We start from the raw sequence: 5758 nt of genomic DNA, 5'->3' as shown, positions 1-5758 counted from the left end.
TTTTTTTTTAAATGTAAACTTTTAATTTGTAAAATTTGAATCTGTCTTTTTTTTAATCTGTAAATTGTATTGACCAGGAATGGGAGGCAATGTAGATTGTTGCACTCCTCCATCTTATATCAGCTTGCACACTGCCACTAGAGATAGATCGATAACATGTGCAATATCCTGATGTACCCCCAGGCGGACATGTCAGAAAACAGGTTGAAGATCAGTGATGTTGTACAAAATGCAATTTTGGGGTATAACACTTAATAATTTTTTTTTTATTTACCAAAAAACTGTATATTTTAGGCACACTGGCAATTCAAGCAAACCTTATTAGTTTTTGAGCTATGACATATTTACTGTACATGGAACAAGATAAGAATTGTGTGTATAAATGACAAAGAAAATGGCAGTGGTATATTATATACTAGACATAATAATTTGAATCTAAATTGTTTTTATGCAGCAGTGCACAACAGTAGTATCTTTATCTCCCTGTACAGAATGTAATTTATTTTCTTTCAGTACTTAATAACAAGCATATGTGGATTGCTGTAAATTTTGACCTTGTGAAAAAGCCAACGGGGTGCTTAAACTGTACAGAAACAAAGCAAAAGGTGCATACCTGAAGGGAATAACATTCAGATAGCAGTGAAATATACTCCTTTCAGATCAGGTTAAACTGAGGATGAGTTACAAATGAGGTACGTTTTACTAATTAAATGACACTTATCTTACGTGCACTCTATATTTAAGATGGTACTGATAAAAAGGTTTAATATATGTATATAGTAAAAATAAGATATGCTTTTTTTACAGATGATTTTTTTGCATCCGTTAATACTGATTCACATGTTTTTAATTACTGTAAGGGTTGTTTGTATGATGACGTTTTCATGCTATGTCAGTTGCATTGAGCATCCATATATCCCCTTATAATGTATATGTGTGTGTGTGTATATATATATATATATATATATATATATGTATATATACATGCATACAGTGTACTAATAAAATGTCAAACCAAATCAGTGTGAATATTTCATTCAAATCAGAGGAACAATGATTACACGGAGTGGACAGTAGGGTTGAGAGAAAGGAGCATTGAGAGTTAGTTTGAGTGATCAGTTTGTGCGATTTTCTATAAATTTCCAAAATAAATTCACGCACTCAGCACATGATAATCTCCATTGGTGCTGGTGTTGTCTTCTGTAGGAAAACCCAACTCAATGGTGGTATGAAAGTGGAATGAAATCGCCAATCACATTCCGCACCAGGCCTATATAACTTTGTTTCATTATTGTTGTTATGAGTCTCATCCTCCTCTGAGGCTTATGTTGGAGAAACGAAAGTTATGCACCGCATTTTGAGATTTGCAGCGCAGAGCAGAAAATTATTTAGACTAAGCGCTTTAAAGTTAAAGCTTGGCTGAAACTTGGTCTTCCAGCAGGACAATGATCCTAAGCACAAGTGAAAGTTGAGCGGAGTGGCCATCGCCCATCGCAAAGCCCTGACCTGAATCCCATAGAAAATTGTGGACTGAACTGAAAAGGGCGTGTCCGAGCAAGGATTGCTACCATGTTAGCGTCCCTTTTATGACAGGCAAGGCGTGTGCAGAGCCGCTGCTTCTCATCGGTGGAAAAAGGTACGCCCTGCCCCTCACCTGACAGGTGCCAGACCAGCCTGCACTTCAGTGGGGAAAACAACATAGCTCAGGAGGTAAGACCGATTGTCTGGCAGTCGGAGGGTTGCCGGTTCAAACCCCGCCCTGGGCGTGTCGAAGTATCCTTGAGCAAGACACCTAACCCCTAACTGCTCTGGAGAATGAGAGGCATCAATTGTAAAGCGCTTTGGATAAAAGCGCTATGTAAATGCAGTCCATTTACCATTACCATTAAATTAAAATTACTCGGCGTTAAAAGGTCATTAATTTCTCAAAGTTAAATGTCTAGTATTTTCAGTGCTTTGTGCATCATCCCTTTTTTTCCACTCCAATTTTTTATTTGGAGAAAAATATGAAGACTCACGCAACCATGAGCAACAGTAAACACGAACATTTGGCCGAACAAAACAAACATTTACCAAAACAAAAGTGAATGGATGCCGGAGAAGTGACATGGACTTCAGTTTCAGTCTCCGAGCGGGTGAATGGTATATGGCGGTTCTGGCTCCTGAGGGCACAACTGCCAGTTTCAAACTGGAGTACATTAGGCAGACAAAAGCTTTTTTTTTTTAATTTTATTTTGAAGTCACCCTGTCTGTCTACAGCACACTAAATGCCTTATTGCTGTAATTTAATTTTAAGAGGGTGATATGAAATTGAGGTCTGAAACAGGTTGTCATGTCAGAACACACCTTTCTGGAATTGAAAATTCAAGTGGCAGTGTTGGGGAGTAGTGAACTACATGTAATTAAACTAGTAGTTTAACTACATTTTGCAGTAGCTTGCTGTTAATTCAAGTAGTCAAATTACTTTTTTGCCATTTTTTGTGTAGTTATCTACTGAAACTACAAACAATTTTGGTCCATAAAAGCAAAGGAATTTTTAAAAAAAAAATTATTTTACCATGGCTTCTCTACTGTAATTGAACCCCCTTTGACCAGCCCCGCCCCCTTTTTTTCATCCTGGCCGCTGTGAAGGTCTGCCCAGACAATGCATTCGTCAGACAGCCACCACCACAAACTTGACCTTCGTGTAGTGCATGTGCTGAAGTGCGGGCGTTGCTCAGTGCTCACAGCAACAGCGTCATCATGGATAACCCTCCAAAATCTCAGCCTGAGGAAGAATCACCATGGCCATACTTAAGCAAATACATGACACCGACTAGCTCCACCGTCAAAACCTACGTTTTTACTTGTGAGCTATGCAAGCCAAGAGGTGAGTGTATTAACATTGACTTTGTTAGCCAATTTAGCAAAGTTTAGATAAGTTAGCCACATTGTAATGTTACATACAGGCAAGTGATTTAATTCAGTGAACGTTGACGTTAGTCTAATTAAATAAAGTCTGTAGCGTTAATTCATCTGACAACAATTATGTTCTATCAAAAACGAACATGTCGCTATAACCAGCTAATGTCAGGTTTACTGACATAAAGCAAACATTAGCTAACGTTAGCTGACCTAGTCATACTATTCTCATAATGTGTCTTGCCGCCCATACAATATGTTGCAATGCATGGGACCGGTCTTTCATGATAATCACCTACGGTTTGATTACAATCACCTGTGTTTGTTGACCAAGGTGTCTGCAATCAATCCAATACTATGAATAGCTTAGCCAGAGTCATTCAAATGAAGGTCTGGCTAGGCTGAGGTTGACTTGCTGTTCTTTTGCCACCTAAGGTCAATATTGTAACAGCATACAATTTTATTTAAAGTTGATCTAGTGATATAGAGGCTAATTCTATGGACCATCTTCTGTGGACCCAATGTCATGCTATTTTATATTAGAAGTTACCTGGCTAACTGAGTAATCCTGCTTGGTGCAATACCTCCACCTGGATTCCTGCCTTCCTAGTTTCTGGAAGGCAGGTGTCTGACTGATGGACATTGTATACAAAACCAAAGCTGACATTCCTTGCACTTTCCCATGAATAGTGGGGTATTTTATTTTTTTGGTTTATTTATGACCTGTGAACAAGTGGGCACATTTTGCAATAAACTCAATTGAGTGGCATTTTTTGCTGGCATGTGACTTTTTTGTATTATATTTTGTTATAATTTCGTATCACATGTACATTGTCAATTTGATCATTTTTTTACGAAGTAGTTTGAACTACTTTTTCTGAGTAGCTTTAGTTAACCAAACTAGATTTCTCCCAAGGGTAGCATTGCTGTAGTTCAACTTCTTCCTTTGTGAAGTAGTTGGTAGCTTGCAAAGCTATGCTTTCAACGTAGCTTCCCCAACACTGAGTGTGATGCAATTTTTTTTTACAAAACCCATACAAATTTTAAATTTTGGAACAGTGTTTACATGCTGTGCTTCAAGACTTTTTTTCCAACAAAAAAAATGTTTTTCAGTTGTTTTAATTATATTATTTCATTTGTGTTACCGTCCTTATATAAATAACAGAATGGGAAAAGCTTTTGGCTACTGGTATCATTAATTTGATTCATTGAGCCAATGAGCAGAGTTTGTAATTGTGGGCGTAATTTTCATTTATACTCAGAGGACGCCTCATAGTGTCTTTGACCTGTAAATAATCTGATTGGATTTATTCTATTGGCTGACACCCCCCGCCCCCAACCAAAAAAATAGACTTTCAGAATTTTCACGACGACAACTCAGCAAATCCACTCCCCTTTACAAATATATTCTTTAATGAAGTCTCCAGTGTTCCTTTTCAGATGCACGGCGCCAACCATGAACTAACAACCAACTGTGAATATAAACGGTCTCGGCGCTTAGAACACTAGTAGCGGGAGGGCGTGGCTTATGCTGTTCTGAGTGTAACAGTGTTGCCGGAGTGGCGAGTGCGTCCGAAGTTCGGTACTGCTGGCGGTGTTGAAGAAAATTTAATTTGGTGCTCACCGAGAGGTAAATTGAGCCAATATTCCTACTACTATTTTTTTTGTCCATTTGACTGCCTTCCCCTGATTATCGAAACTTTTGTATTGCTTATAACTGTTATGAGTATATGCTTGTTCAGATAAGGTTTACCTTTCAATATGATGTATACTTGAAAAGTCTTGCCCTAAAGCATTAAGAAATGATACATTAGGCTAGCATTTGTCCGGGTTTAAATATATTTGCACGATTACCTGTCAAGTATAACTGTTTTATACAGAAAGGCTCTTAAAGTGTCGAGGACTTGGCGATCAAGTTAAGCATGCGCGGTGTTTTCAGCGGTCCTTGTGCTTTGTATGCAGGAGTGTAACTTCACTGACAGTTCAATATTTTTGAGAGACGGCGCTAGAAAAGAACGGCATTGAAGCTTGTCAAGATTGTCGTGCGCATTGCGTAGCCTACGCATTTCAGTTGAGCAAGTCAATATTCATAATTTAACTTTGATGTCTAAGGAATAACCCAGCCGAATCATGTCTATTGTGTCATAATTATTTATTCACAGTGTATCTGAGCTTGTGCTTGTCACAACAGTTGACACCCTGTTTTTGTGAATCATGTGTAGCCTGCATAGTTGTTGAGAGTAGGACGCGTTTTCATAACGCTTTGAAGCAATTAATGAAAAGTATGTGGAAATGAACACTCACGTTTGATTTTCCAACCTCTGCGGACATTGTTGCAGAATGCACGCCTTCAATTTCACTTGCCTACTTCTAATGTGTAATGGAAATGTAACAGGTAGGCCACTGTAATGTCCCCAGTTAGAGACCTATTGAGATATTTCAGTTGCATTTTCTACCTCTTGATTGAAAAAAATTTGACACAGTTCAGTTTAAATAATCCCTAACATATGCATGATTGAGCAATCCTACTACTTACTGTGGATTTTGATTGCTTCAGTAGGTTCATTATACTTCATGTTAAAGGGATTGGTCGAATTAATCGGAAACTATCGGGTTTCTGTCGAAACTGCTTTACTTCCTGTTCTTTTTTTCGTGATTTCCGTCTTTTGACACATGTCAGTGACATGGACACTACACTGTCAGCAGATTTTGTACTGAACATAAAATCACAATGTAGTCTATGTTCCCACTGGATTGTATTTCAGTGGTTTAAAAAAAAAATATATATATAAAATATTTATACAAAATATGTATAAATGACCGAGGATTATATGGAGTGTTTCATCTTGCCCAAACC

The 5758-nt window shown here is 37.9% G+C and overlaps 1 protein-coding gene across 4 annotated transcripts in view; it reads left to right on the top strand.

Annotated features, from left to right (window-relative positions):
• Positions 1-2679: 2679 nt before the first annotated feature.
• Positions 2680-5758, top strand: part of LOC135248977 (phosphoinositide 3-kinase regulatory subunit 6) — a 32238-nt gene continuing 29159 nt past the window's right edge. For 2 of the 4 annotated variants that reach the window (XM_064324118.1, XM_064324119.1), the window contains exon 1: positions 4214-4531. The gene's annotated coding sequence lies outside the window, so the exon portion shown is untranslated. Of the gene's footprint in view, positions 2870-4206; positions 4532-5758 lie in introns of those variants that run through there. The other 2 variants (XM_064324120.1, XM_064324121.1) reach the window with 2 other exon arrangements.

The sequence above is a fragment of the Anguilla rostrata genome, chromosome 2, assembly GCF_018555375.3.
Source record: "Anguilla rostrata isolate EN2019 chromosome 2, ASM1855537v3, whole genome shotgun sequence".
Taxonomy (NCBI): Eukaryota; Metazoa; Chordata; class Actinopteri; order Anguilliformes; family Anguillidae; genus Anguilla; species Anguilla rostrata.
The sequence above is the reverse complement of the archived record's forward strand: the minus strand, read 5'-3'. Positions and strand labels throughout refer to the sequence as shown.